This window comes from Onychomys torridus, chromosome 2 (genome assembly GCF_903995425.1).
Source record: "Onychomys torridus chromosome 2, mOncTor1.1, whole genome shotgun sequence".
In the NCBI taxonomy this organism is placed as follows: domain Eukaryota; kingdom Metazoa; phylum Chordata; class Mammalia; order Rodentia; family Cricetidae; genus Onychomys; species Onychomys torridus.
This window is the reverse complement of record NC_050444.1, coordinates 41,685,907-41,708,524: the sequence shown is the minus strand read 5'-3', so window position 1 is coordinate 41,708,524 and position 22,618 is coordinate 41,685,907.

Here is a 22,618-nt window from a genome sequence, read left to right as displayed (position 1 = left end):
TGTATTACATGTCATCTTCCATTTTAAAAGGGAAACAATATTCACATTTCTTAGAAATATTTGCAAATGTCTCAGGTATTTCCAGGCAGATTAAAAGAAAGAAAGAAAGAAAGAAAGAAAGAAAGAAAGAAAGAAAGAAAGAAAGAAAGAAAGAAAGAAAGAAAAAAAGAAAGAGAATGTTAAGTAAGTACTCTTTTTTTAAATTAAGAAATGTTTTATTCATTTTATATACCAATCATAGATCCCCCTCTTCCATCCTCCTGCCCCTCAAGCCTCCCCCACAACTCACTCCCTATTCCCTCCTACAAGAAAGTAAAGTATGGGGAGTCAGCAGAGCCTGGTACATTCAGTAGAGGCTCAAGGCTGTTGAGAATGTTAAGTACTCTTATAGAGAAGTGTATGAGTCACTGAGAGATAAAGGGATAGTCCTTGGGGAGTTCACTACAATCAGAAATAAAACAAGTGGAAAAATAAATTTATAAGAGAAAAATATTACAAAGATGTTATAAAATGTCATGTTATAAAAAATCTTCTAAGTTGTAAACCACTATGAAACTCAGATAAACAGGGAGGCCATGGAATTCCTCAGGTGACAAACTTCTTCCAAGGATTTTTAGTATGTGAAAGTGTGTCTGCACTGGCCTTGGACTCAACCACAGTATCTGATAAGCAGGTGCCTGTGAGATGTTTCATAGAAAACAGGCTACCTTTGGAGCACAGACCTGAGGCTCTCTGAGTTCGAGGACAGCCTGGTCTACAGAGTGAGTTCCAGGAAAGCCAGAGCTACACAGAGAAACCCTGCTTGGAAAAAGTAAAAGAAAAACAAAACAAAACAAAAACAAACAGGTGGCCTGTAAACTGCCTGCCATCGGCAGGTGATGGTTATGTAACTACAACAGTTTCAGAAAATAAGGGCACAGGAGCACAGCTACAATTTGGGGTTAAAGGATACAGACTCCACTAAGATGGCACTTCCTGGTCAGGATATCTTTATATAAAATGTCATGCAATTTCAAAATAGTCACTGGAGAATCATTTGGGATAGAAAGCAAAACAAAGCCACCTACTTTATATGGTGAACAAGCTAATTAGATCAGCATCATTATCACAGACTTCTAACCAAGCAAAGGAATTCAACTCCAAAGGACACAGGAAAGTGAGGAGTTCTGTTGACCACCTTTTAGGACAGACCTCAAATAAATATTCAGAAAATGCATGTATTTGACCTACAAAATAGAGTAATTTAAGGAACACCACTGAAAGACATAATCACTAAGTGTTCTTTTGAAAATCATATTTATATCAATACAATTAAAATAAGCTACAAAAACTTGGAAACCATATTTCAATCATTGTATCAATGCAAAAGAGAGAATCAATCATATCAAAATTTCTACTTTCATTGAAATTAATACACATTATTTTAAAGGTTTGAATGTACAATCCTTTCTTTTCTTGTATGATACATCTCTTGTATTTAAGCTGTTTTATCCTTGAAGTCCAAAAACCAAGTACACTCACTGCTAATATTGAGATGCTAAATTGTCTTTATTAAGGAGCCTTTTCCAGTCTTTCCAGACAGAAATAGTCCCAGAAGCCTAAGATAACTAGATAACCTGTCACATCTGTGTGTCTTAGCTTCCCCAGACTGCGGGCCACTTCAGGAAAAAGACTTAGTCAGCAACTTTCAGAGTTTGTACTATACATGGTGTGATGTCTCGTCTGCAACGGATTTTTATAAACATGCCCATGTCATCAGAAACAGGCATATGTAGAACAAGCAAACCACTGTGAAACTGAAAATTTGAAACAGAGAGCAGTAGTTCACAAACGTCAAGCATGTGCTTCAAAAATGTCCAAGGCACACTCTAGAACGATCCAATTAGAAGCCATGTGTGAGAGACTCTGGCATTCTGAATGTCATAAGTAGAATCTGAAATATACTTCACAAGATCACATTTTGAATACTTGGCCTGAAGATCCTGGCACAAATTGAAAGCTGTGGTGCCTTCAGGAGACAGGATCAGGCTTTCAAAATTGGGTCCCCAGAGGTGTGCCTGGAGAATTGTACCTGATCCTGGCTCCAGGTCTCGAACACTCTGTTTTCTGGTTTGCTAGCATGAGTGTCTTTAACATAGGCTGCTGTGCTTTTTTGAAAGAAAATGGCCCCCAAAGGGAGTCAAACTATCAGGAAGTGTGGCCTTGTTGGAGGAGGTATAGTAAGTCCCTTTCACATTTCAAGCAACAAAGTTTATCCCGCTACACGTCTTCATGTGGCCTTCAATTAATCAGATGGTCTAAGAGAAACAGCTGCTGAGGAGTATCTGCTGGCTTTTGCTTCCTCCACTTCCTAGGCGATGGGGAACCACCAGCAATCCAATTTCCGCTTCTATCATTGGAGTAATTACCCTTATTGGGCCTTGACATGTGTTTATTCTAATATTCAGAGTGACAACCACAAGCTACCAGAGGAAATTTCAAATACAGCATTGAACCAAAGTCCCTTTCCTCACATGCTGATAATAGAACTGGCAAAAGAGGAAGTGAAACAGAACCAATGTAGGGTATGAGATGAGACTGAAGACTGTGAACAGAATCCTGACAATGTGGGCAGAGGAAAGGTGGAAAAGCTGGAGCATGGTTTGCTGCGAGGGCTCTTTATAAGAACTGGCAGGGGTGTAGGGCCGGCATCACAGAAAATGAGCATATGATTTCAAAGGGAACAGAAGCTAAGTCCTGTTGTAGGACTTGCTGGCTGGCTTAACTGGAGCAGGGAGGCCAGCCTGTCCGGCATGGCAAGAGAAAGGCAAGGAGGTTAGTAGGACAGCATGAGCAGATTGTTTGTGACTAAATCTTCTAGGGTAGGAAGGATTTTAGATTTCATTAAGTGAGCTGGGAAGTTATTAGAGGCTTTTAACAGAGAAGTGACATAATCTGATCAAATTTTTAAAGATTCATTGGTAACAGACAATAGGAGAATTTTTAATGATTAAAACTAGCTATAGAAACAATAAAGATGTGAAATATTTAATTGAAAATTTGACTTTGAAAATAAGAGAATGCAGGCTAAAGAGATGGGTCAGAGGTTAAGAGTACTGACTGCTCTTCCAGAGGTCCTGAGTTCAATTCCCAGCAACCACATGGCGGTTCACAACCATCTGTAATGACATCTGGTTTCCTCTTCTGTTATGCAGGCATACATGCAGGCAGAACACTGTATACGTAATAAAAAAAAATGTTTAAAAAAAAGAAAATGAGAGAATGCTATCTAGTAAAATTAAAGAAAGTATTACAATTGAAAGTTTATATAAACAAAAAGAATTTATTTTTAAATAATGCCCAGAAAATGGAGATACAATATTTGGGGGGATTGGGAAGGTTGACATTAATAAGAAATTATTTCTTTTAAGAGATGCACATAAAGTTATACTTCTAAATATTGCAGCATATTGTTGTAAAGATTTATAGTTAACTCTAAAAATTAATATGATATACTAAACTCCTAAAACACTTAAATAATTATAAAAATAATAACTTAAATTGTGTGTATGTATGTATGCATTTCAAAAATATTAAGCAACCATTTCAATGCATTAATACAATAGGGAAAGATATGAGCTTTATAATAAACAGAGATAGAAAAGCATTATGAAAAGTCTCCAGTGAAGTCAAACCTTACTTTATATATATTATAATTTTAACTTTTAGGTTATAATTAAACTATCTCCCTTTCCTTTTCTTGCCACATACCTTTTCCTTGTATCCCTTGCTGTTTTTCAAGTTCATGGCTTCTTTTTCTCTATATGCTGTTGCCTATGTGTGTGTTTTTCTAAATATATAAATACAACGTGCTTTTTTTTCTTTTTACACATATATTTTTGTTGAAATTAATTCTTTTATATAATATATTGTGATCATGGCTTTCCCTCCTCCAACTCTTCCCAGATCCTTCCCACCTCCACCCGCCCAACTCCATATCTTCTGACCTCTTTCTCTCTCTCTTGCTCGTCCAAGCAAAAAAAAAACAAGAAAAAATCATAAGAAACTCACACACAGTGAATAAAACACAAAAGCCAAAATCATAAAGCATAATATAGAAGCAAAAGACCATTAAGACAAAAAAATTCCTATAAAAAGAAATATGGGGAAAATAGTCTACAAAAATACCGTATTGAGTTCATTTCATGTTGGCCATCTACTGTTGAGTGTGTTGCCTGCCTTTAAGAGTGGTTAATATATCAAGTGAGACTCCATTGGAGAAGACTAATTTTTCTGTTGTGATTGGCTATCAGTTGGAGATAGCTTCTTGGTGAGAGATTGGAACTCCTGTCTACTTCCCCTCCCAGTACGGGAACCCTGTTTGGCTGTGCAGGTCTCGTCCATGCTGCCATGGGTGCACGCTTACCACAGTCTCTGTGAGTGCAGATGAGTGTCAGTTCTGTTGTATCTGGAAGACAGTTTCCTTGGTGTCATCCATCCTCATTGACTTTCAAAATCTTCCCATCTCCTTCTCTGTATAACTCCCTGAGCCCTGAAAGGAGAGGATTGATAAAGACATACCATTCAGGACTGAGTGACACGAAGTCTCTCACACTGCATATTGCCAATTTTGGGTCTGTGTTAGTTCCCATGTACTGCATAAAGAAACTTCTCTGATGATTGTTAAGTGAGGCACTGGTCTACAGGTATAGCAAAATATTGTTAGGAGTCATTTTAATGCTGTATTCCTTTATCACAACAATAATATTTGGTTTCCCCTATGGTCTACCTAGGCTGATTATTTGGCCACTTGGGGAGTGTTAGGCATGGGTAACATCTCATGGAATGGGCCTTAAATCCAATCAAACAGGGGTTGGCTACTACCACAATATTTGTGCTACTCTTGCACCAACATATCACACAGGCACACCACTGGTATAGATTGCAGGGATTGTAGCTGGGCCGGTGGTTGTCTTTTTCTTCTGGTACATTCTAGAACTACAAAATCTAGTCAATAAGAGTTAAGACTCTAGTTAGGCACCAGATCTAATGCTTCCCTCCCCCTAGCCCCTTACTCTATACCTAATCTCTGTGGTTATATGAGTTGTAGTATGCCAACTGAAAAGTAAAAGCTAGCACACACATATAAAAGAATAATATGCCGGGTGGTGGTGGTGCACACCTTTCTTTAATCCCAGCACTCTGGAGGCAGAGCCAGGCAGATATCTGTGAGTTTGGGGCCAGCATGGGCTACCAAGTGAGTTCCAGGAAAGGTGCAAAGCTACACAGAGAAACCCTGTCTTGAAAAAACCAAAAATATTAAAAAAAGAGAATAATATATATTTTCTTTTTTGATGCACTAAAACTATTAGTTTGGCTTGATGTTATAAGTTTCCAGCACACCACTGGCTAGACTTTATACTCCATCTGGGAACTGGCTATAACCACCTTTTTGCTGCTTCTTTTGGGGACCCAGCTGGGGCTGGAATATAGCAAATCTTGTGTCCAGAATATGTGTGTATGAAAGAGAGAGAGAGAGAGAGAGAGAGAGAGAGAGAGAGAGAGAGAGAGAGAGAGAGAAGGAGAAGGAATCGGTTCAATAATAGAAAAAATGTACAATATTAAAATATTAAACTGATATTGCACAAGATACACAATGATCAATAAGGCCATTAGACAAACCTGAAAATAAGAGAATATAAGTTATAATAATGAAAGGAAAGTTGTGTGATTGCTATATTATTACTATAATGACCAAAGTTATAAAATAAGATAACACCAAGATTTGGTGACAGTATATGTGGAGAAACTAGAATGCTCTTCTGAAAAGAAAAGTGCTTGTTGGGATCAGTAATGTGATGGTGTCTTTAGAAAAGAGATTGCTGATTTCTTATGTTAAATAGGCACCTACATTATAGCTCAGCAAAATGATAGCTTTGTGCATTTATTCAATAGCAAGGACAACAATATCACTCACAGTAGCCTTGTTATTAGAAACCACACTAGAAATCTAAGTAGTATCCATAGACTACATTATTCATTTAGAAAGGATGCTACCCATGATGTTAAGGACCAAGCTATGATTCCCAACATAATGGAGTACTCTCAGAATTACACTGAGTAACAGATGCCAATCATGAAACCATGTATGGAATATAATATGGCTCTGTTTATATGAGGCTCTGGACAGACAACATCCTCCATAAAGAGAGAAATCAAATCACCAACATCTAGGGTTGGGATGGCTTAACTGCTGCCAAGAGACCCCAGAGCTATAAAAACAGCATTTGAAAAGATAGGTTCTATATTTTAACTAGTGTGGAGATAAAATGTAGACAAGTATCCAGCTCTTCAAATGTTCCCTTAAAGTATTTGCATGCAGTTTGTCATATGTGAGTTAGAGAAAAAATAATACTGATTTAGAATTCCATAGATTCTTTATTAAGATTTTAATTACTTAATGCATTTTATAACTAGGTTTTATCCTAGCTTATTCAAACTGTCACAAAAAGTTTCACATAGGGAAAAAAAAAAACCTTTAAGTCCAATTACAGCCTTCTGTAATAACACGTAAATTACTATGCTTACTTAGAAAAGAACACTGCTATTTAGGTGTCTTATATTTAGTCCCAAAGCTTTTACTAAGTTTGAAATAATAATAATTATTATTATGAGTGGTTCTTCCAAGGAATGTTTATATGTCAATTTTATACTTTTTCATATTAAATGAAGTGAAGTCACTAAGATCTCAGGCGAGCAGCTGACTGTAACACAGAAAATGGTAAATTAATAATCTTCTTTATCTGGACAGTAAAAAGCTATCACTCTGTTGCCATGACTTCTAGCTTATAATGACTCAAAACATTATGACTGATTGATTTTTAAAATGGGTAGGGCAATTTAAAAATTTGCTTTACATTATGATCTTGGAATAAAAATATGTATGAGTGAATCAAATGCCCCATACCATTGGATTAATATGCAGCTTATCTTTGTGGCCTCACAAACTGAATGTGTCCAACTTGATCTGTAAAATCGATGCTGTGTTTAATGTGCTAGGTGCTGCTTCCCTCCATGGATGACATGAAAACCATTTATGGTAAGGTTTCAAGAGAGAGATAAGATTGATGAAATGGGGATATCAACTGGTATTCCCAAATACACATTCCTCAAATGTTTTCATGTCCAGTTTGACATATGTCTATCTCAGATCGTGGAACTCAGCCATCTTTAAATTGACTGCAGAGTGAATTCAATTCAAATACCTTAAAAAGCCTAAAGTAAATAATAAGAATGTTCTGTTGTTAGAGTTTTCCTGCCTGGCCCACAGTCAGGACAACCTCTCTTACCCGCCAGGCCCATAGATGCTCAGACCCAACCAAGTAAACACACAGAAACTTACATTGTTTACAAACTGTATGGCCATGGCAGGCTTCTTGTTATCTACTTCTTCTATCTTAAATTAACCCATTTCTATTAATCTATACTTTGCCATGTGGCTCGTGGTTTACCAGTACCTTACATCTTGTCATGGCGGCGGCTGGCAGTATCTCTCTCTTCAGCCTTCCTGTTCCCAGCATTCTCCTCTTCCTTCTCCCGCCTACCCTATACTTCCTGCCTGGCTACTGGCCAATCAGCACTTTATTTATTTTAACCAATCAGGGCAACACATTTGACACACAGAACATCCCACAGCAATGTTCTTTAAGCTCTAACAATATTTCAAGATAATGATTTAAATGTTTTGCCCATATGAATTAACTTATCCAAGAATATTGATACATCCTAATCTGTTTCTACACCCCTTGTCACTTTCTCAGTAAGCCTGATAAAGACAAAATTCCTTGGCATTCTATTCTTTTTGTTTATTGGGTTAGTTGTTCTCTTGTTGTTTATCTGGGTTTTTTGGTTTTTGCTTGTTTTTGTTTTGGAGGATTTGCTTGCTTGTTTGTTCTTGAGGCAGGATCTTATTGCATATGTCAAGCTGATATAGAATTCACTATGTAATCCAGGCTGGCCTTTAGTGTTTAATTCTCCTGTCTCTCTCTTGAAGCATACATGTATTCCATCTCATTCTGCCCTTTTCTCAGAATTTTCCCCTCTGAGATACACAGTCTACAGTTAGAGTTCTAATGATTCAGTGAACAAAACTTACTCTGAAAACTACCTGTAAAATGTTCTTTATCCTCTCATGTATATATGGTGATGAACTTCATCTTAATCATTCAATTAAAAGTACACTGGTCTTCATTTCCACTTCTGGCTTATCAGTCTTTCAGCATCATACATGTCAAATATGATCCTATATAAATATTATATGTGCTTCCTGGTTGGATCTTCTTATAACCATCTGTACTCCAATCTACTTCACATCATCATCAAAACAAATCTCCACATTATCAATCTGACAATGCTTGCCTCTGTTTAAACCTTGGATATCCCCACATGCATTCACATTGCCATATTCAGAAACATTGTATTCTGTGTCTTTCTCAATAATATCAGTCTTTTGGAACTCGACTTCAGACCTTCTCATCTTTCACTCATCTACAGATATAGTCTGCTCATTTACTCTTTCAAATACCGATTTCTTGAACAGAACTCTAGTCACAATCCACACTTGAATACTGAGTTTATAGCTGTTCTTTGTATAATTATGCCTAGAAAAATCATACATGTTTACTCATATATGTACTCTGAATTGTTGAAAATCTATAAATGTGTATACTCTACCTTCTCTTACATATTTTTCAAATATATAATTCATTTTAAGCATACTTTCTTACTCAACTCATAACATCCAGTCCTGTCATTTATGAAAAGGTAAACCTATAGAATACTGTTATAATAGTTAGAAAACAATGTTCATGGCAGTTATTAAATGAAAACCCTCGGATATATACACATGCACATATTAAACAGAACAGACTTAAATACAAGTGAAATTACTAGAAATGAAGGAGGTCATTGCTAACAGAAATAATTTATCTGGGAGATACAAAGATGAAGAATACATGGGAGCCAGAAAGCAAGCATACATTTTTACATGATTTATTTAATAGGATATTATATAACTTTAAAATAACAGTGATGTACTTATTTTTTATTATTATTATATGTGTGTTTTAATGCTGTGGATATCGCTCTGTGTAAATAAAGTTCTGATTGGCCAGTGGCCAGGCAGGAAGTATAGGCGGGACAAGAGAGAAGAGAATTCTGGGACGTAGAAGGCTGGAGAGACACCACCAGCCGCCGCCATGAGAAGCAACATGTAAAGACACTGGTAAGCCACAAGCCATGTGGCAAAGTATAGACTAACAGAAATGGGTTATTTTAAGATAGAAAAAGTAGATAACAAGAAGCCTGCCACAGCCAAACAGTTTGTAAACAATGTAAGTTTCTGTGTGCTTTCTTGGTTGGGTCTGAGCGACTGTGGGACTGGCAGGTAGAGAGATTTGGGTTCTCCTGTCCTCCCCCCTCCCACCCTCACCCCCACCTTCCCCTCATCCCTTCCCCTCCATTCCCATCTCCTCCAGGGCCAAGACTCCCCTGGGGATTCATTTAAACCTGGTGGATTCAGTACAGGCAGGTCCAGTCCCCTCCTTCCAGGCTGAGCAAAGTGTCCCTGTGTAAGCCCAAGGTTCCAAACAACCAGCTCATGCACTAAGGACAGGTCCAGGTCCCACAGCCTGGATGCCTCCCAAGCAGTTCAAGTTATTCAATTGTCCCACTTATCCAGAGGGCCTGATCCAGCTGGATATTTAAAATACATTTTAAATCTTTGAAGATAATTGTTTTAAATATATAATTATGTCTTTTTTCTCCCTTCAACTATTCCCCACCCAAAGAAAAGAAAAATTTTACAGACAGGGTCTCATTATTTAGCCTTGGCTGACCTCAAACTCAAAAAGATTTGCCTGCTGATACTGAGATTGAAAGTATGTGACACCTCTCCTGTTTCATAAAATACTCAATTTTTGCAACATTATGCCATGATTTAAAAACTGCTTGCTGATCAAAGTTTTTAAAAATCAATATTTTTTAAAAAGTTTATGCAAGAAAGTGCTAGAAATAATTCAGCCATGAATAGACATTTTCTTTTGGCATGCTGCAGTTTTGAAATATTTGTATTTATTTCGTGGATGTCATCATGGGTTTTTTTTAATACTTTGCAGCTCTGCTTCTATGGTCAGTGTTTATCCAGTTTCCTGGACTTACAGAAAGAAAAACATAAGTAATGAACTATCTTTGATTTTACTCTGTTCATTAAAAATTTTCAAACCACATCCTCATCCAGAATAGTTATCCTGCCTTAAAACTGAGTGTGAATGTCAACGCAATAGTGACATTTTTTTAATAAAAAAAACTACTGTAATTCAATGAAATCTTTTCAGGATTTAATTGTTTTTTTTTTTTCATTTGACTAAAATTTATGTAAAAATATAGAAGTTTTATAGTACAATTATCCATGTAACCCTAACACATCTCCAGATACAAAGCATTTTCTCATGCTTATTAGAATTGATAACACCATGAAGAATAACCTTCCTCCCGATTACTTCCACCACAAATGAGTTCTTTCAGAGAATTTTGTTTGAGTGGATTCTTAACAAAAATAAACTCGTTCATTTATACTGTTTCTGCTTGACTTGAAATTCCTTTGTACTTCTGGAGAGTAGCCACTTTTTTTACAGCTGATTATATTTGCATGGAAATGACCTTTTTGCTTATCCACTCCCTTCCTGCTCTATGCTTGCCTTGCTTCATATTGTTTGTATCATAAGCAAAACTATAACAAACATTGCTGTTCACAATTCTTGTAGACATCTTGTGTGTAATATCTAGGAAGGAAATTGCCATTACACTTCTGCCCAAAGTTGTAAACAACCACTTTGTAAGCCAAACAGGAATGTCTGCGTGCTAGTTTGTACGTGCCCCTGATGACATTTGGTGTGTATATAGGTTGTTTTTGTTTGTTTGTTTGGTTGTTTGGTTGGTTGGTTTGTTGGTGTTTTGGGTTTTTTGAGACAAGGTTTCTCTGTGTTGTTTTTGTGCCTGTCCTGGATCTCACTCTGTAGACCAGGTTGGGACTCAAACTCACAGAGATCGGCCTGGCTCTGCCTCCCGAGTGCTGGGATTAAAGGTTTGTGCCACCGCCACCCAGCATGTTTATGGTTTTAATGTGTCTGTTCTGGAGTATATGCCACGAACTCCCCAATGACTCCACTGAGTACCCCTTTCTATGCTCAGCAGTCTTTGGTAGATGTTTCTTGCTCATGCCTCCACAAATCATTTGCCCATTTATATTTTTCAATCACTTCCCATCTTATTATTCTTGATTTCTTCACTAAAGTGTAAATTCTTTGTCAGAGGGCAATGTTGGGAATATTTTTCCTGATCATCTACCTACCAGTCATTTTTATGCAGAATTTTGATTTTGATTAATTCCAGTGCTATCACTTTTACAATATTCTTTTGGTATTCCATAAGAACTTTGCATAGTCTGACACTATAAAAATATTTTACTGTGCTTTCTTCAAGATTAATCCTAGATTTCAGATTGAGTCCTATAATTCAGATCCAAATATTTTCCCAGGACCCCATTGGGCTGAATTCTGCTGACTCAGGTAGCATGGCATGGCTTAGAGGCACTGCTTGAGTCCTGTCCAAAGTAATTTTATATGTTATGAGACAGAATTGAGGGTTTATTATTTATATTTATTTATTACTTGTATGGACTTACAAGGTTAACAGAGCATTCATTAAGGTTTTTCTTTTCTGTCTAATAATTCCTACAAATCTGTCAAAAACCAATTGATTTTTAAATGTATTATCTATTTATGCCCTCTACATTCTCTGCTGCTGATATGTAGGTTTTTGTAGTTGGATTGTGTTGAAATGATAAACTTGGGGAAAAAATATATTTCTTCATATTAGCTCTTCAGTTTATTCACCATAATGTTCCACTCAGTTTCTTTTTTTTTTTTTTTTTTTTTTTTTTTTTTTGGTTTTACAAGACAGGGTTTTTCTGTGTAGCTTTGCACCTTTCCTGGATCTCGTTCAGGCTGGCCTCAAACTCACAAAGATCCACCTGCTTCTGCCTCCCAAGTGCTGGGATTAAAGGCATGTACCACCACCACCCGGCCAGTTTGTTTATTAACTCAGTGTCTTAAAATGCTTTATAATTTCATATCACAGGATTTGTGTATCTCTGATAAATGAATGTTTAATGTGGATATTAATAGAATTTAATTTTATTTTCAACTGCCAAAGCTAGTTTAGAGAAAATGTTTATATATGATGTCATAACCCTTTTAATAAATATTAAAATTGTTATCATTTATTTCTCTGTATTGGCTGTTCATGGGGGACAACATTTTAAAATTTTTTCATTCTTTTTTTAAAGTTCTCTTTTTTGAGATTATAATTTAATTATAACATTTCTACCTTCCATTTTCTCTTTCCAAATTCTCCTGTATATTCTTCCTTGCTCTCTTTCAAACTCACAGCCTCTTTTTCAATAATTGTTATTGCATACATATGTATGCCTAAATATGATCTGTTCTGTACGTAGAATGCTGCCTGTATATATACTTTCAGAGCTGACTGTTCCATTTGCAAACATCATCTCCCTCTTGTTGATGTGGTCTTAAATTCAATTAGAGAGCTATTGGTTACCATCAAGGTATCCATGCCCTACTATACCTTTACAGTTACCATGCCATGCAGACTATTAATGTGGTTTATAGGTGTCTTAGCTGGTTATAACTATTGGTTGCCTCCCTCCTTTGAAAGCTTGCATGGTACCTTCTAGAACCATGAAAGCTAGTATGCAAAGAGGGAGAATTCAGATTATTTCTAGCCTAGGAGTCTCTGGACCCTATTTCAGTTATTATATTTTATTATATGTTTATATACATATAGGTATGTGCATGTACATGTGAGCAGTGCCGTGGAGCAGAGATATCAGCTGTTTTGCAGATAGAAAGACAAACAGATCTGAGCCACCTTCCTTGGGTGCTGGGACCTTTCTACCTAAGACAGAAGAACAGAATGTGCTCTTAACCACTGAGTCATCTTTCCTGCCCCAGTTGACAATCACTTAATGGCAATTTATGACTATTTCCATGTATTCATATTTCTCTTGATAAAACAATGCAAAATAAAATTTTGGAGTGGCATTCATAATTCTGCAACTTCCATCTGCAACTTCCATTTAAGTCACTTTTGACTTTTCTTCACTTTTAATGTATTTGGCATTCAGTTTAGTTGTGTTTTCAATTAATGAGCCATGTTTCCTGTCTAGTGACAATTACTTAAGCTTTCTACTGTTGTGTTGATTTTTGTTTGTTTATGCTCCCTTGTATTGTGTATGTGCATCTTACATCTTTTTTTTTTTTTTTCTCATGGCTCTCCTTAGTCTTTCCATTGCTTCTGTTCTGCTAAGGAGCAATTTTAGCTTTTAATATTTTGAGAATCATCTTTATAAGCCTCCCTCCTTTCAGGAATATTTTCTCTAGTTATGGAAAATATGGGTTGTAAGTTATTTTTATTTAGTTTTTAAATGGTTTTGTACATTTAAAGCTGTTATCTTCTTGCTTCCAGTTTCTTTTGAAAAGCAAATGGGCAAAGTCAATGGTGTACTCTAGACAGAATTTAGCATATTTTCCATCATTAATGCTGGTTTGTCTTTGTCTTTAGCAAGGTGCCAATAATATATCTTCCTGTAGTTTTCAGATTTGCTATTTTTTTAAGTTATGACTTTACCCATTTGCTATTTCTTCTTCTCCAAAGAATTACATACACAAATTTCAGGCTTTCTTTTTTACATGATGTCTTTATTTAAACATGTATTTAGTTCGTATTTTTTATTACATTACCTCAAAGTTTTATAATATCATTTGATAATTATTTATATACTATAGTTTCCTAATGGAACCCTCCACCTTGTGAAGTATTATTTTGTCACATGTTAGTTGTAGTTTTTTTTGTTGTTTTGTTTTGTTTTATTTTTACAAATTGTGTTTTGAATATGTTGGTAACTAGTTTACATATGGATCTTTTTAAATTGTCTGTTCATCTTCCCTCTTATTGTCAGTTTTGCTGCCATTTCCATAGTCTGGTCAAGTGTTGTAACTTACCATTTTACTCTGATATGCTGCTGGTGACATAGCTCTTGTCCCGGAGCTCATTGAGAGCCAGCTTCTTCTTTAAAGGTCTAGTCCCTCAAGTTCAAGTTGGATTGATTTTCAGTTTATTTATGGTGCTAAAACTCATATTCTGTGCCTCATAAATGCTATTGAGCACTCTACATCCTCAGCTCAGGTTCTACATTTAATAGCGCTATGAATGCTGCTTGGTAGAAACACAGGTCTATGGTCTATTACAAAGTATGTCACCTTATTTGCAAGTAAAATGCAATTTTGAAATTTTTAAAGTAAAAAAACACCATTACCCAATGAATTGTTAAATTGAGTTATAGTTCTTAAATTGAGAAATCATATAACTATTTAAAAGTTAACAGAAATTGTAAAAATTTACCCTTATTTCATATTGTTCTGATTAGTGTCTTACAGAATCTTCTTGGAGCATGGCTTTTGAAAGAACAATGTTGTACATTTAAGATGCTGAGGATAAAACTCTGGGCTTGCACATAGCTGGCAAATGATCTACTACTGAACAACATCCCCATACCAAAATCATAGTGCAGATTAGCCTCATACTCATGATCCTACTCATGAGCCTTATTCTGCTCAAATCTGTTATTACTGGAAAGTGCCCCTATACCTCGCTTATTTATTTGACAAAACAAGTAATTAGTGGTTATGGATTATATATCCAAAACTGTGTTAGGGACATAGATCCCAAGATCTCAGTGTAAATATACTGAGTTATAAATATAGAGTGCATCACTATATATGGGTCTAGGATTTGAGTCCTCTCTCTGGCCCTAGCTGTCTTTGTATCAGTAGACACATTAACGTCTCTCTCTGAGTGTCAAGTTTTAACTGAAGAAAGTCAGTGTTAGACACAGGTATTTCTAAGCTTCTTTTCTCCTTTGTAATCAATTCCTCTATACTACAACTTCACAACGATCACCACCAAATCTATCAGTGCAAATCCCAAATACATAAAATAATGCCTAACCTTCAGTAAATGTAGAATACCTTAAAAGTAGGTGCTTAATGTTTTGCAAGGGGATCATTTTCTAAAATTATATATAGCGAGATATATGTGAATGTATATGTATAGATATATACAATTATATGCATGATTTTATTCCTTAGCTATTTCAAATCTGTAAGTCTGCTTAAATACGAAATTTCATTCTTTTTTTTAATATATTTACTTTTTCTCTCTTGTCTATGCTTTAGTCAATTTCTGTTATCACAGTTCTTAACTATGGCTTTGTTTTTGTTCTTAAAGTCTATATTTTCTACTTACTAAAAAATTATTCAAAAATTTTAGATTTCTATTTGGCCACATTTAATATCGATTATTAATACATTCTTTGAAATAAAGCAAGCCTTTCATAAGAATATCCAATAAAATTATGCTTAAGTGTACTTTATAGAGCCCATTGTGACCATCTCTATGTATCTTTCACAAATAGCACTTTAAAAATATGTTTGATCATTCAATTCAAAAGGAGTGGAAACTACTTATGTTCCAGCCAGCTGCTCTGGAGAAAAAAGTATTAATGGACGCACCACACCTTCAGCCTCTTGTCTCCAGTCTCTGTGCTTAGCTGCAGGATTCCCATTAACATTAATGGGAGCTCCATGCACACATCACCTGGAGAACAGACCCCTTGTGCTTGATCATTATCTTCCTAGACAGGTAGGAATGGCATCAATCAGGTATCCAGCTTAGTTTCACAGTATGTACTATTAAAGGCATCAGGGCAATAAAAACACAGCCTTCTAATACTTTCTTTAAAAAATAGTTTTTAAAAAGTGTAGAACAACAAAGCAAGCAGATTTTAAAAGCATGCAAGGAGTACACCATTTTCCTGCATATCCTCTTGTAATTACAAATGACCTAAAACTAAAGCAAACACATTATTTCCCTTACACGACAGCGATAATGGGATAATAAAGACAAGCTTCATTATGTAAAATGGATTTGATTTACTATAAAGTAGCCAAATGGTGAACAGATAGTGGAGTTTACACAGGATCTGCTTGACCTCTGTTTTCTCCTTTGCTTTTAACATTTTCCCACCTGAGCATTAATACATCAAGCACTTTTATGTGGTTAGAAAGAAAAGGTGAGTGATTAATACTAGTGCAGGAGATGCAGGAGGTTGGAAGCAACTCTATGAAAATAGAGGCCTGTTTCCACAATTCAGATGTACTATGTGTTTGCTGCAGGAAAGGACAGGAAGGAACAAAAGAGATGTGTGTGTAAGGAATGCAAAAAGAGATTTGTGGTCTGGCTGGAGGACTCATTTCATCAACTATATAGCTGAGAATGTCATCTAACCTTTCTAAAATCATCTTTTCATTTTCAAAATGTATACATTTCAGTCTAATTAGGAGACTTACAGGAGATATTCAGTATAGCAGATGGCAATTAGTAAATGCTTTGGGAAAAAAAAAAAAGAGTGACTATTATTTTCCTCATATAGCATTATTAACCATAAAAGGTAATATGATATTACAGACCAACACTAAGCAGACATATACAGGTGAGGAGGCCAAGTTCTACATCTAAGCTTAAAATCTAAGCCAAGCTCTATTTCATTATACCTTTTAGAAATATGGATATCTGATGAAGTATATAAATAAAAACATGCACATATATACTGACATTTACATATGTCTACATATCTTGCCAACCAGGCTATTTTCCTTTAAAGCTTTAGAAAGTATAATTTTTCAGTGACATCTTACTAGGTTTTATATCAGTTGAAGCATAAGCAGGCTTACTCTGGAGGCTGATCAAATCCTAATGGCACCATGAGTAGGCTGGAAGTCCAGGATGAGGACAGGAGAACAGACGGTTATTTGCTGAACATTCTGAGTGAGTGCAGTTCTGTGCACTCCCTTAAGCACGCTCCATGAAAGACTCCCATGGAGATTGTAACAGCCTAGTCTTACAAACAAGGAAACCAAGTTTCCATGAAGTTGCTTCCCCTTGATCACCCCACTGTCAAGTGAGGACATGACTGCTCAAGGACTTTGATCTTCAGGAGTTCATTGTCCTTAGTAAATGATAACCTGTCTTTAAATGAACAAGGTAGAAAACAAGGGGAAGAGATTTCTGTGGCATAGTATGTAACTTGTGTTGCACTGACCCATAGACTTAAGCATTAAAAAATCAAGAATTTAATTCCTTTTGTTCCCACTGGCCTTTGCCAGACCCAGTACTAGGTCCCACGTGATGCAACCAAAGCTAAGGGAAACTGAAATCATATGCATAGACATCTTCAAGTCCATCTTCTCCACTTACCTGCTTCTTAAAAGCACAGTGATTCAAAGTCCCCTCAAACTGTCACCCACCTTTGCCCTCAGTCATTGGAGTCATAGACTGGAAGAACATAGATAAAACGCATTCAACCGGATTTTTATAGAAATTAAATATTAAAATATTTGGTACTAGTTTTCAAAAATACTTATTAGTAATTTTGGTTGTACTTGCCCAAAAGTTCTATATTATCAGTCCAAAAATCTCTTACAACTGTCATATCCTCATGTCTAAAATTCATATGACTAAATTTCTATTTGTGAACAAGTATAAATCAACAAGTCTTTGTACAATAAAAAATACTTCTCTGAGATGGATGTGGCAGTACATGCCTTTAATTTTAGTATTCAAGATGAGCTGGCACAGGGATATTACCCTGGTCTGAATTATATACTTAGTCTGAGGCCAATTGGGGTTACAATGTGAGAGCCTGTCTCAAAAATAAATAAGTAAGTAAATAAATTTCCTAAAATGTAATTGAATCACAGATATGTATGTTGGTCAGTGTATTGAATATCTTGGGATCTTGAGTGAAGATCTTCACATAGGGTTCTGCATATTTGTGAGAAGTCATGCAGAACCAATATTATTTCCAGTATCAGCAAGCCTATGACTGAGCGATGGGCTTCCATTTTCAAGCTTTATGGACCAAATACAGAGACATTCAGTTCTGAGCTATAAAGAAATTTATATTTGGGGGAATACTTTTTAATTTTTTAATCGTGGATATTACTAGCTCCAAGAAATTCTAAAATAGTTTTAAGTGAGAGCAAATTAATGCTTCTTATTATATTTAAAGTCTTAAATCATATCAACTCAATTCTGAGAAATTAGCTTTAGTTAATGTCCACAGGCTACCAAGAACTTGTGTGGTTCAACCAGATGCTCTGGAAATCTAAAAAAAAAAAAAAAAAAAAAAAATGTTGTGTTAATTACAAGCTAGCAAGAGGCTCAAAGGACAAAGGCTCTTGTTGCCAAGCATGACAATCTCAGCTCAGTGTTCAGGGCACACATCATAAAGAGAGACAATGGACACCTACAAATTTTCCTCTGAAATCCGCACATACTCTGTGGTATGCCCACACCACAAACATGCACACACACACCACCACCACCACCAGCAGCAGCAGCAGCAATATGAACACCAAAAAAATAAATGTACAATAAAAGTAAATGTTGCAAATATTAATGGCAAATATTTCCCACACATGAATTAGTAAGTAAAAATGGTAAAAGGTGTGGGAGGATAACACAAAAATATCTTTACTAAGTAAATTAAAATAACTAATACAAAAAGAACTCTACAAGAGTTCAAAAATACTATTAAACCATCTCAGGATATATTTCCAACCTACTGTCTTATTTTGAGATTTATGACAGATGATAAACAAAATATCCATTGACTATTTATTTCAAATTATATAATTTTTATACCATACCAAAAACAATATAGACCATATGATAAAATGTCTTGGTTCCCAAAGATGTCTACTTCTCAGGGATTGAGCATATGTCTCTTTTTTTAAATCTATTTATTTTTTATCTCAGATGTAGCCTCCCTGCCACCCTCCCCTTCCAGTCCCTCTCTTCCATTCTGCACCTTCCCACCCCCATCCCACCTCCTAATCCCCTCCTCATCAGTCTCTATCAAGGAAAGGGCAGATCTCCCAAGAATATCAATGAAACATGGCATATCAAAAGGCAGTAAGCACCTCACCATGAATTAAAACTGGGCAAGTTGACCCAGTATGGGGAGTAGGGTCGCAGAAGCCAATAAAACAGTTGGAGACAGCCCCTGTTCCTGCTGTTAGCAGTCCCATAAGAGGACCAAGCTACACAACTATCACATACATGCATAGTGCCTAGGTCAGTCTCATGCAGGTTTCCTGGTTGTTGGTTCAGTCTCTGTGGGCCTCTATGAGCCTAGGTTAGTTGATTTTGTGAGCCTTCCTTTGGTGTCCTTGACCCCTCTGACTCCCACACTCCTTTCTCCTCCTCCTCTGCAGGATTTCTGAACTCTGCCCAATGTTTGGTTGTGGTGGATGAAGCCTCTCTGATGACAATTGGGCCAAGCACCAATCTGGTCACAGGAGATGGCCAGATCAGACTACTTATCCACTGTTGCTAGGAGTCTGAGCTGGACCCTCCCCATAGTTTCCTATTCCAGGCTTCTGCCCCAACCCTGGAATGCCCCCAAGCAGTCCCCTCAGCACTCTCTCTCTCCATGCCAGCCCAACCTGATCGTTCATGTTCCCATCCCCACCTGCCCTCAGTCCACTCACAAAGTCTCTTCTATTTTCCCTTCCCAGGGAGATCTGGGTGTCCCCCATGAACTGTCCTTGTTACCTAGTCTCTCTGGGTCTGTGGATTGTAACATAGTTATCTTTCCTATTACAGCTAATATCCACTTATGAGTGAATATACACCATGTTTGTCTTCATTGGCTGGGTTACTTCACTCAGGATGATTTATTTATTTATTTTTTTTAGTCTCATCTATTTGCCTTCAAATTTCTTGGTGTCATTGATTTTAACAGCTGAGTAATATTCCATTGTGTAAACGTACCACATTTTCTTGATCCATTCCTCAGTTGAGGGACATGTAGGTTGTTTTCAGGTTCTTGCTATGACAAAAAAGCTTCTATGGATATAGCTGAGCATGTGTCCTTGTGGTATGACTGAGCATCCTTTGGGTATATGCCCAAGAGTAGTATTGCTAGGTCTTATGGTAGATTGATTTCCCAGTTTTCTAAGAAACTGGCCAACTGGCTTTCAAAGTGGCTTGTACAAGTTTGCACTCCCACCAGCAATGAAGGAGTGTTGCCTTGTTGAGTGTATCTCTTCTTAAAGGCTCATGTATTAGATATTTGGTCCCGAGTGCATGGTGGCGAAAAGGCACTGAAACATTTAAGACATGGTACCTAAGACAAGAAAATTGCATAACATGAAGCCGTCACCCTTGAAATTGACTCATGTTGGGCTCTCAGAGTGAGTTGGGAGAACATGCTGTTATAAACAAGGCCTCACATGCACTTGGCCCCTTTTGTACAGAGTCATTTCATTTTCTGCTTCTCTACTGTGTTATGAAACAAAGACTATATACCATGGTGTTACCCAAAGCCAAACAGATGTGGCAACAAGATTACATTGTGCCTTCAAAACTGAAAATAAAGTAAACCACCACTTAAAATATAAAATAGCATTCTATTCATTTTGCTATGAAAACCTTAAATGGATTGATAAACCAGGAAGATATAATAACTCTGTCCTTCCATCCATCTTCAAAATTGTGATAATAGTTTTGCTTCATGGTGTCATTGTTATTAGTAAATTAAATAACCCATAGAAACAGGTACATTGCTGTTTGACACATATTACATATTTCATAGTTAATAATAATAATATTAAGGGGACATAAAAATCATTGTGTGTTTGACTATCTAAAACTTTATTGTCTTTATTCATCAAGTTGAGAACACCTATCCACTTCCAAGTAGAAAGGCAAAGAACTTCATGAGGAGACAGACAATAAATGCACAATTAAGTAAGTGGATACAACCAAAAATGAATCCTCCAAAGGAGTAGAAAGGGAACCTGATTAAAGGGAGTCTCCATGAAAAGCTGAAGTCTAAGTTAGTAATTGACTTAAGACTTTAGTGAGAAGAAAGAGTCTGCAGATAGAGAAGGAAAATCATTGTAAAGGGGAAAGGGTGCAGGACCTAATGTGGAAGTCTGATGAGCTGTCCTTCTTAGTTGTGCATGGAAATGTCTGATCCACATTTGTGTATGTATGCATATTTAAATTGGAAATAACTTGTCTCCTTGTAGAAAAGAGAATAAGACTGGAAATCAGCATTACATGGGATTTTCTTTCCTTTTTTCTTTTTTAGCCAAGTCACACTTTTCAAGATCGCATCTTCCTGAAGATGTGTAGAGGAAGATGTGGGACTGAAAAAGCTGAGAAGTCTTTGCCATGATGAGTTAATGAAAAGCACCATTCTGATTTCTACCATAGACTTATGAGGGGGAAAGTACCATCAGTGTAAATATCAAAACAGGAAATAAATTAAATAACCCATAGAAACAGGTACATTGGTGTTTGACACATATTACATATTTCATAGCTTTGACATCCAGGTAATTGATCTGGATAACATTCATTCTTCCTCAATTGTAATCTGAAACAGTCACAGAAGCAATGCAAGCAACTTTCAAATTGCTTTCAAAAAAAGAAAACTTCCTTCTCAAATGACTATACAAGACAAAATAACAGGCTGAATATTTGGCTGTTTACATAGAATTTCTTAGTTTCTTATTCTGAACACTTTTGGTTACTTTTGCATTTCTGTGATAAAAGACTACAACCCAGCACGACTTATGGAAGGGAGCTTATTTGGGCTTATGGTTCCAGAGGGGGAGTTCATAATGGCAGGGAAGACATGGCACCAGACAGCATGAGCAAGGGTCTAAGAAACCTCATCTTCAAGCACCTACAGGAAGCAGAGAGTGAAAAATGCAAGTTGAGCAAGGCTATAAGCTCTCAAAGCCCCTCCAGAGTGATATACTTCCTGTGGCAAAGTTCAACCTTCTAAAGGTTTCATAACTTCCTCAAACAGTACCACTAACTAGGAACCAAACATGTAAATACCTAAGCCTCTCGCTCAAATACCCATATCAGGACTGTTGATGCTTTGAGTTTTCTTTGACAAGCACAGTGGTATATTCATTGAGACATCCTGAGAAGAGACCTCAGGATCTTCTTGGTATACTTAGAAATGTTTTTTTTTTTTCAAAATAATTTGTCTTAATCTGAAACTTTCACATATTTCCACATCTAGCATTTGCTTAATTTGAGCATTGGAACATATTGATTATCTCCACTTTTTGAAAGATGAAATTGATGCTCAATGCTGTCATTAATTTGATAATAAATAAGTAAATAATAAATAAATAAACATCTTGATAATAGTAAAATTAATTAAGTCATAATCCCTACAAAGTTAGATAATAAAGCTGTGAAGTTAAATGCTATGCTATTTGGGGTATAGCTGCCTCAAAGAATAACAGTTTCTTCTATTGGTACTGTGCTTTGCCATTTTCTTTTCTTTTCTTTTTCTCTCTTTTTTTAATTATATTTGTGTTTTAATTTTACACATTAGTCATGGGTTCCA